The 10532-nt window shown below is 41.4% G+C and overlaps 1 pseudogene; it reads left to right on the forward strand.

The window, feature by feature from the left end:
* Nucleotides 1–6298: 6298 nt before the first annotated feature.
* Nucleotides 6299–6858, forward strand: LOC105513247 (annotated as a pseudogene).
* The last annotated feature ends 3674 nt before the right edge of the window (nucleotides 6859–10532 follow it).

Consider the following 10532-nt stretch of genomic DNA (forward strand, 5'->3'; position numbering starts at 1 on the left):
CTGCCGAGAGGTCTGCTGTTAGTCTGATGGGCTTCCCTTTGTGGGTAACCCGACCTTTCTCTCTGGCTGCCCTTAAGATTTTTTCCTTCATTTCACATTTTGCCATCTGTTGCATTCCACGGGAAGTTTAGTGAAACCCTTCATTAGTAATCTAGTAGTTATGACTTGCTGACATTTCCATTGTAAATTCTAATTTTGAATTATTTATGTATAACTGAGGTTTTATTTTACATTGGGCTGAAAGTTAAAATAATTTCAGATAGCCTTTGTGAATGCTGACTTACATTCATTACACATGGCAGAAACATATTTCATAAGAACATGGGAAAAATTTGTAATTTGCTTTTATAATGAAAAGAACTTAGTATTTTAAGTATGAAGTTTAGCTAGTAATTAACGTGAATCAGATTATTTTGCTTTAAAAAATAAACTTTGGGGCTGGGCACAGTGGCTCACACTTGTAATCCCAGCACTTTGGGAGGCCAAGATGGTGGATCACTTGAGGTCAGGAGTTCAAGACCAGCTTGGGCAACATGGTGAAACCCACACTCTACAAAAATTAGCCAGGTGTGTCTGGCACCGTGGCTCACGCCTGTAATTCCAGTACTTTGGGAGGCCAAGGTGGGTGGATCAACTGAGGTTGGGAGTTCCAGACCAGCCTGACCAACATGGAGAAACCCTGCCTCTACCAAAAATACAAAATTAGCTGGGCATGGTGGCACATGCCTGTAATCTCAGCTACTTGGGAGGCTGAGGCAGGAGAATCACTTGAATCTGGGAGATAGAGGTTGCGGTGAGCTTAGATTGTGCCACTACACTCTAGCCTGGGCAAAAATAATGAAACTCCATCTCAAAAAAAGCTCAAAAAACAAAAATTAGCCAGGTGTGGTGGTGCACACCTGGAGTCCCAGCCACTTGGGAGACTGAGGTGGGAGAATCACTTGAGCCTCGGAGATTGAAGCTGCAGTGAGCTGAGATCACACCACTGCACTCCAGCCTGTGCGACTGAGTGAAACCCTGTTTCAAAAAATACATATATATCTAATATATGTGTGTATATATTTATGATTTTTAGATTGTTATCTAAGTTTATTTATTATTAAGTAATTATATTTAAAACAAAGCAGTAAAATATGTGTGTATATATATATAAACTTTTGAAAACAGATTTTAAAAATAACTGCAATTTGAATATAATTGGAATTTTAGTATTTTCATTAAGAATGTTATGCTTTGCTTTCTATGATTTAATACCTTTAATTGAAGGTCTAAGATAATAACATAATGTATAAAATAAAACATGACCAACAGCAAATTTTTTTCTAATTGTATTAAGTATTAATATGAATAAAATAACTTGAGTGCTTATCTAATGAACCTTAAGTAGTTCTGTAATAAATCACTAGACAAGAGATGTCTTTCATTTATAAATGTGTTAATATTTTCTCAAGGGTTTCCAGTTATTAAAAAGTTTAATGTCCCAAAATCAGAATCATAACTGTCTTTCTAAGGTCATTTTTGTATGATGCCATTTGTACCCTAAAAGTTTTATATTCAAAATAATTCTTCAAAAAGTTAGGATAGTGTTGATTCTGTTCCTCTAATAGAAACTTGATGTGTTTTCATAATATTAATATAGGTTTGCTCTAATTTCATTATGTCTATACAAGCATTCATTATTTAGTGGCTTAATTTTTTTGTTTAAAGATCCTGTTGTAGTTTTAATAGGGTTTGGTGATTTTAAATATCAACTTCTACTATTATTTTCAAATTCTAGTCTTGACTGTGTGATTTTTTTTTTTTTAACACATGGTATTTTTATCAACTACCATGGAAAGTTCATATTTCATAGGCTGACTGGGAGAAAATAGTAATTTGTGATGCTAATACATCAATTTATTTATAATACAGTAAAAACATTATATTGGTATTTACAGAATCACAAAATAACCAATTTTTGTTAAGCTTAATTAATATAGGGTAAATTTTGTCTAGTTTTGGGCTATGATATAGCAAACAGTTTATTATAACTGCTTTAAGTTTTCTCTTCCAATATAACAAAGCAAATGTTAACAGTTGCATTTACAAATTTTAGATTGTTATCTAAGTTTATTTATTATTAAGCAATTGTATTTAAAACAAAGCAGTAATTGGGAAATATGTTGGGAAATAATTGGGAAAATATATTGGGAAAGGGTTATGTTTGTAGAGGGCTTCTTAACGTGTTATATTTCTGAAATGTAAACATACCTTTTTTCATGCTTAAGTAGGGAAGAAATAAAATCAAAAAAATTAAAAATTGTAGTAAAATGCATTTATCAAATTGAACCATTTGGGTGGTCTTGACATACTTTTGGTGGAGTATTAACTTCAGTGTAGCAACTGTTAAAGTACAATTTTTATTTAAGATATGCCTCTGAGATTTCAAAAAAATGTACATATGCTCACAGAAAAAAATATGGCGAGGATATACTCCAAAATGTTAATAGAAGTTTTTTCCTCAAGGAAAGTGATTTTTATTTCCTTTTTCATATTTTCTGTATTTTCCAATTTTCCTATAGTAAGTATATTACTTTGGAGTCATAAAATAAGCCAATAGGCCGGGAGCGGTGGCTCATGCGTATAATCCTAACAATTTGGAAGGTTGAGGTGGAAGGACCACCTGAGGTCAGGAGTTCGAGACCAGCCTGGCCAATGTGGCAAAACCCTGTCTCCACTAAAAACACAAAAATTAGCCGGGTGTGGTGGTGAGTGCCTGTAATCCCAGCTACTTGGGAGGCTGAGGCACAAGAGTCACTTGAACCCGGGACTCTTGTGCCTCAGCCTCCCAAGTAGCAGTAAGCCAAAATTGTGCCACTGCGCTCCAGCTTGGGTGACAGAGCAAGACTCTGTATCAAAAATAAAAATAAACCAATAAATACTAACAAAGAGCTTGAGAGGAATGACCATCTGACTCAATTGGTAAAAATTCTCTGTAACAAGACTGGAAAGCCGGCAAGGAGAGATCATAGAGCGTATCCTAGAGTTTAAGGAGAGCTAGTGAAAGATTTGAGTCTGGCAAAGATCATCGTAGGTGCAGTGTAAAGAATGGGTTAGAAGGGAGTAAGTGAGAGGTACAAAGTCCTCTTAGTAGATGTGTGCAAGAATCTGAAGGAAAAAACTCAGGTCTTTGTTTATATTGAGAAACAAACCTTGTGTACTTTCTGAGATCTCCAGAGTGCCTGTTGCTTTACTTTTGAAGTTGGAACAAGTACCACACCTTGGGCTTGGGATCGGCCTTCCTGAGAGCCACCAAGTGGCCAGATGACACAATCCAGTGCAGGGGTGTTTATCTCTACATGAGGTAAACCTTCACCAATGGCAAATGGATCCAGGAGAGAGACAGGAAGACACACTCACTCTTTTTTCTCATGTGGAATAGTCCAAGATGGAGTTCTTCCTTGTTAACCCTTCCAGGGACATCCCATGCCTGCTGAGTGACTTGGTATATGACTGCACAACAGTAAACAGTTTAACAGTGCATCTCATTGCGTTCCATCTCCCCTTCTTCCTCCCCCTCCTTAGCAGACTGCTTCCTGCCCTGCTTTCAACAGTAGCTGGGCTTACACCACCTTTACCAACATAGTGGCACCAGGAGCAAGTGGAGAACAAACCTTCAAGAGATATTTAGAAGGTAGTGGCACCAGTTTGGTGGCTGACCTAACATGTGGGGAGTGAGTGAGGGGGGTATATTTAAGATGACTCCTAGGTTTCTTTTTTTTTGAGACAGAGTCATTCTGTTGCCCAGGCTGCAGTACAGCGGCATGATCTCGGCTCACTGCAGCCTCTGCCTCCCAGGTTTAAGTGATTCTCCTGCCTCAGCCTCCTGAGTAGCTGGGATTACAGGTACGTACCACCACGTCCGGCTAATTTTTGTATTTTTACTAGAGACAGGGTTTCACCATGTTCGCCAGGCTGGTCTCGAACTCCTGACCTCAGGCGATCCTCCCACCTCGGCCTCCCAAAGTGCTGGGATTACAGGCGTGAGCCACTGTGCCTGGCCCGACTCTTAGGTTTCTAACTTGGACAGCTAAGTGACCAGCACCAGCACAATTCCTAGCACATATTAAGCCCTCAGTGAATATTTACTGGATGAATAAATGCCTGACTTATGGGACCACAACTAAGGTAAAGACTGCAGAAGGTGTTTATTAATGAATCATATGTAGAATAACCTCAAGGAGGTTTTAACAAACACTAGTTGGGGGTGTTTGCAGTTCTTTCTAAAGAGGCATTCATACAGTTATATATGAATGAGTCAAGGCCCTAGAAAGAGAAGTGAAAAGCTGAGCCGGGAAGGGTGCTGACAGCCTGTTCACAGTTCAAACAGGTTTCACTCTTGTTAAACTTGAGTATGGACCTAATCTGTTCCAAATAATATAGCTGAGTTTAAACTATTCCAATTGTCCATGATTCACAAAGCATCCAGGTCCAGTTCACATAGTGCTAAATCTAGAACCTCTCATTTCTGAGCTATTTTCATTTTATGAAAACCACAGAAAAACAGAGCTAAAAAGCCTTCCAAAGGTTATCTGGCCCACTCCCCTAGTTCAGGAATGATTTGGTACACAGGTTTAGCAAGATCACTGGTATTTATTTTTCTGTAGAGCTGACTGACAGTCAACTACCAAATAACAATATTATGTTATGGAAATGCTGGCCAAGAAAAGCCTACAGAATTAAAAAGGAAGAAACTTTTTTTTTTTTGAGACAGAGTCTTGCTCTGTCGCCCAGGCTGGAGTGCAGTGGCACCATCTTGGCTCACTGCAAGCTCCGCCTCCCAGGTTCACGCCATTCTGCTGCCTCAGCCTCTCCAGTAGCTGGGACTACAGGTGCCCGCCACCACGCCCGGCTAATTTTTTTGTATTTTTAGTAGAGACAGGGTTTCACCATGTTAGCCAGGATGGTCTCAATCTGCTGACTTTATGATCCACCCGCCTCGGCCTCCCAAAGTGCTGGGCAGAGTAGTATCTTATAAGTACTCAAGTTATTAAGTCCCCAAGAAAGGGGAGAACCAAGTACAGCCAAATAGGTTTGCTTTAAAAATACTGAGACACCGCTTATTTTGTTCCAGGCACTGTTCTAAGACGTTTATATTATTAATTTAATCCTTATAATAACAATCCTATAGAGGTAATACTATTATTAGCCCCATTTCACAGATGAAGAAACTGAGGCATTGAAAGGGTAATTAACTTCCCCAAGGTCACACACTAACGTGGTGAATCCAGGATTCGAACTCATTATGGAACTTCTCTGCATGTAAGGACCATGCTGTTCAAACTATCAGCATCTTTAAACACCCAGCATGGCACACTGATCATACTGTGAATAGCATAGGTGAACTAAGAGATAAAGTAGATTCACATCTCCCATCTCATACTTGTTCTAGTGCATACACTTACTGAGCAAAAATAAACACACTTCCTCATACTATTTAAATTGTTCTCATTCTTTCTCTCTCTCTGTCACTGAGTGACTATAGTTTGATTTGCATATTTACTGGGTGCCTTTTCCATGACAGGCACAGTTTTGGACTGGAGGTTCCTTGTTGAACAAGATTGACCAAGACCCTACACTCATAGAACATGCATTCTAGAGGTAAAGCAAACAATCATCAAGTAAACAGGTAAACAGGATATTTGATAGGAGATGTGAAAGTGAATAAAGTAGGGCAATTGGTTAGGGAATGGCTATGACTATGGTGCTTCATTTATTTTAGGTGTGGTGATGAGGGAAGTCCTCTCTGAGGCAACATTTGAGCAGAGACCTGAGTGAGGTAAGAGAGAAAGCCATGTGATGGTCTGGGGGTTGAAAACAGAGGAAACAGCAAATGCAAGACCCTAAAGTAGCAGCCCGCTTCATATTTCTGAGGAACAGTGAGAAGGCCAGTTCCCGGAGATGAATGAACAGGGAAGAAAGTGATAGAGGATGAGGTGAGAAGATTAGGCAAGAGTCCAGTCATATAGGCTGTGGTGAGGGAGTGTGGATTTTATCCAAGTGTGAAAAGAAACTACTAAAGGATTTTGAATAGGAGAGTGAGCACGTTTCATTTGTATTTTTTTAAAAAATCACTTTGGCTGCTGTGTGGAGAATGAAATATATAGTGAAGGAGTGGAAGCAGGGAAAATAATTAGGAGGTGATTGTAGCAGGTTGGCCAAGAAATGATGGTGGTTTGGACTAGTTGCTAGTGCAGGAGGTAGTAAGAAGGGATGGGGTTTGGGATATATCCATATCCATAAATTAGAGCTGAGAGGGATGGCTGCCTCTGCCTTTGCTGGTGCGGTGAGGGCAGCTTCAGGAATCCAACAGCCCTTGAATGTTTTGGCATCTTCAGCCTACTGAAACTGTGTCGAGAATGCCTCTCTTATTTCTGCATCGTCCACTGGACGTTTTAGTCAGATTCAGACACCAGTTGTTTCCTCCACTCCCAGACTTATCACATCTGAGAGAAACCTGACATGTGGGCATACTTCAGCGATCCTTAATAGAGTGGCCCCCTTGCTTCCAAGTGTCCTGAAGCTGCCAGTCAGATCTCTAAGATACTTCAGTACACGAAAAGGCAAGAGAAAGACTGTAAAAGCTGTCATCTACAGGTTTCTTCGACTTCATTGTGGCCTTTGGGTGAGGAGAAAGTCTGGTTATAAGAAAAAAATTATGGAAAAAGGCACCTGCAGGAAAAAAGCGATTGAGGGAATTTGTTTTCTGCAATAAAACCCAGAGTAAACTCCAATGGCGAGGTCCTCTGAGAGAGGCAAAACTGGTATGTTGATGATCCTTATCAGAAGTAACATGATTGAACAAACCTGAAAGTATAGATCAGAAGTTTCACTTGTTTCTCAGTTATTGAATATGCATCTTTGTGTACATGATATATTTGCAAAAAAGGATAAGTATAAAACTTGATGTAAATTGTACCAATGAATATGTAAACATACAGTGACAACATTAAACTTATAAAAGTTTCAAAAAAAATTAGACCTGAGAGGAGGGGCTGATCCACTGGATGTGGGATGTGAGAGAGATAATTTAGGGAGCTGAGGGAGCTGTGTTATTATTTGGGAAATATTTTTCAGGGAAGATGATGAGAAAAAAATTGCGCAGGAGACATCTGAAGGTAAAATGGGACTAGAGCCCTGACCACAAAGGCCACAGTTCTATCTTGAGGAACTTTCTGAGAACATGACAGGAGACCCACAAGAGGGCACACTTCTCTCTTCCAGCCAAAATCATGGACACCTTCCATTCCAGTCCCTTCTGCTGCTGAAAAGTCACCCTTCAGGCCACGATCATAGACAGAAGAAGAAAATTCTACCTTTTTTGTAGGTAAGGTATTAGGAAAACTTACCGGGTGATCTGTGTGTATACAGATTCTCTACTATAGATATGCTAGAAATAAATACATATGTACCTCTTATTTTTAAAAAATATATAATGTATATATTAATATATCCACTATATATATAGAAATACGTTGGCCGGGCACCGTGGCTCATGCCTGTCATCCCAGCACTTTAGGAAGCTGAGCAAGCAGATCACAAGGTCAGGAGCTCCAGACAAGCCTGGCCAACATGGTGAAATCTCATCTCTACTAAAAATACAAAATTTAGCCTGGCATGGTGGCATGTGCCTGCAGTTCTAGCCACTTGGGAGGCTGAGGCAGGAGAATCGCTTGAACTTGGGAGGTGGAAGTTGCACTGAGCCGAGATCACGCCATTGCACTCCAGCCTGGGCGACAGAGTGAGACTTCATCTCAAAAAAAGAAAAAACTGAAGAAAGAAATACGGCCAGCGTGGTGGCTCATGCCCGTAATCCCAGCACTTTGCGAGACTGAGGTGGGTGGATCACGAGGTCAAGAGATCGAGACCATCCTGGCCAACATGGTGAAACCCTATCTCTACTAAAAATAAATTTAAAAAAATCTAGCTGGCATGGTGGCACGCACCTGTAGTCCCAGCTATTCAGGAGGCCGAGGCAGGAGAATCGCTTGAACCCTGGAGGCAGAGGTTGCAATGAGCCAAGATTGTGCCACTGCACTCCAGTCTGGTGACAGGGCATGACTCTGTCTCAAAACAAAAACAAACAAACAAAAAGAAATACGTTAGTATATATACCTGGTTATAATTCAGTACTGGTCTGAGTTCCTTAGATTCTCTCATCACTCCATGATTTTTTTTTTTTCTCTTTCTCTCTTTTTTTTTCGGTTAACAGACAGGGTCTCACTATGTTGCCCACGCTAATCTCAAACTCCTGGGCTCAAACGATCCTCTTGTGTCAGTCTCCCAAAGTCTGGGATTTCAGGTGTGAGCCACCACACTTGGCCATGATATTTTGTCAAGCCCAAAGCCTCTCAAAGTCCTTCCCTTCCTGGTCAGGGCTCGGGAATACACAGAAAATACCCTTTGGACACAGCTACCTTTGAAACCAAAGAGTTTGAGTGTAGGAAGGAAAAACTAGTCCAACTCTTCTTTAACTTTAAAGCAAAGGAAGCTGAGCCTGAAAAATTTAAAAGACTCCTATAGTTTCAGCAGCTCCCCTCTATACACAATAGCTCTGACCTTTTCAGAATTGCACTTTCTGTGCATCTAATATATTTCTGAGTTCCCAAATTTTCACTTAATACAGAGGTTGCCTTGATCAGATTCTTCTAAAATTCCAAAGGAAGAAGGGGCTATGCAGAAAAAGATGTTTTCAACATACATCTGTAATACCTTATCATCACCCTAGTGAAATATTCTGAAAGAACGAATAATCTTCTTTGGGAAGAGGTTATAATGGGAAACCCAGAAGTCAAATCCATGTTTTAAAAGGCTTTCACAGTATGATGAAAGACTATGTGTGCATCACTATCATTTCATCCAATTTCCTCTAGTTAGACTGAAAACTCTGCCAGGGCAAGGACTGGAGATGTGCCTAGAGTGTTGTGGGTTTTATTCATTCAACCAATGTATTAAAACTCATACTCCTTTTAAAAAAAGGATCTCTGGAGGCTACCCAGTTACTATTGCCCATACCTTTCATTTTGGTGGTAAATAGTCTACTCACATTGATAATAACAATTATGTCCTTCCTATGCATCAAACTTTGTGTTAAGCACTTGATTTGTACTATCATTAATCCTTAACCCTTAAACCATCCCTATGCTACTCTAAAATGTACAGTTACATTTTAGAAATAATGAAGCTTGCCAGGCATGGTGGCTCACGCCTGTAATCCCAACACTTTGGGAGGCTGAGCTGGGGAATGCTTGAGGCTAGGAGTTTCAGGCGAGCCTGGGCAACACAGTGAGACTTCCTATCTCTAAAAAACAAAAACAAAAAATTAACCAGGTGTGGTGGCATGCGACTGTAACCCTAGCTGGTTGGAAGGCTGAGGCCAGAGGATCATCTGAGCCCAGGAGTTTGAGACTGCAACGAGCTAGGATCGTGCCACTGTACTTCAGCCTGGGCAACACAGTGAGACCCTGTCTCTAAGCAGCACCAGGGGCATAAGAGATTGAGTAATTTGCCACAAGTCACAGAAGTAGGCAATGGAAGAGTTCATATTTGAAAACTAACCGCAGGCATTTAATACCCTGTTTTCTTTTGATTCTCAGTGAAGCCTGGCAGTCTTTGGGAGAGGAAACCCCAAGGCTTGTTCACAGTTTCAGCTGGTGAATAAGGTGGGACCCTTTCATGCACTTCGCCCCCAACGGGAGATTTGCCATAAATTGAAGACTCTGAATAGTCACTGGGTTTGGAAGAGAGTATGCGTCAACTGGGACCATCCAATGAAAAAGGACCAGCATCACTTAACATAATTTTCTTGTTGGTTATGATTTTTTCTCTAAGGATATTTTCCCCCTCTGGTTTTCTAAATTGTCACAAAACATTTGCGCAACGACCTGGGGTGTTATGACACCCTTAAATGAAAATCTGAGGACAGCTTGGATGAAGGACAACTTTTAAGTAAGAACACAGTCCGCCCTCGCCTTGGTTAAACAAATCGAATGGAAACGATTTGTTCAAGATGGGAGCATCCAATAAACGCAAGCTCTTCGAAACAGCCCTGATTCCCTGGCAAACGCTGTTGCTTAGCGAAACGTCAAAACCCCTACGTGCAAACAAACGTCTGAGGGGCGCCCCCGCCCTGCGCAGGCTTCTCCAGGCAGGTCGGGCTTTGGGGAACATCTGGAGGAAATTGGTAGCTCCTCCCTCTCCGGTTAAAGACTCGGGTAGGGGATCGAGGATCTCCGAGTCGGGTCATCTGGGTTGACCCGCATCCCGACTCCCAGGACTATGCAGGGGAGCTCGGGGGCGAGTCGCTCCACGCCAGGAAACGCCTGCCTCTCAGCGCAGGAACAGAGGCGAGAAGCAGAGGGAAACCCGCCCTCGTTCCAGACCTGGAGCAGTGCGCCCCTCCCCCGCCCCGGAAACGTCCCCGCCGCCCCTCCCTCCACCACCGCCTCCCGGGGACCTAGGTTATAAAATCCCACGCAGTGGGGCGGGCACGG

The sequence above is a fragment of the Colobus angolensis genome, unplaced genomic scaffold (assembly GCF_000951035.1).
Source record: "Colobus angolensis palliatus isolate OR3802 unplaced genomic scaffold, Cang.pa_1.0 Scaffold226, whole genome shotgun sequence".
In the NCBI taxonomy this organism is placed as follows: domain Eukaryota; kingdom Metazoa; phylum Chordata; class Mammalia; order Primates; family Cercopithecidae; genus Colobus; species Colobus angolensis.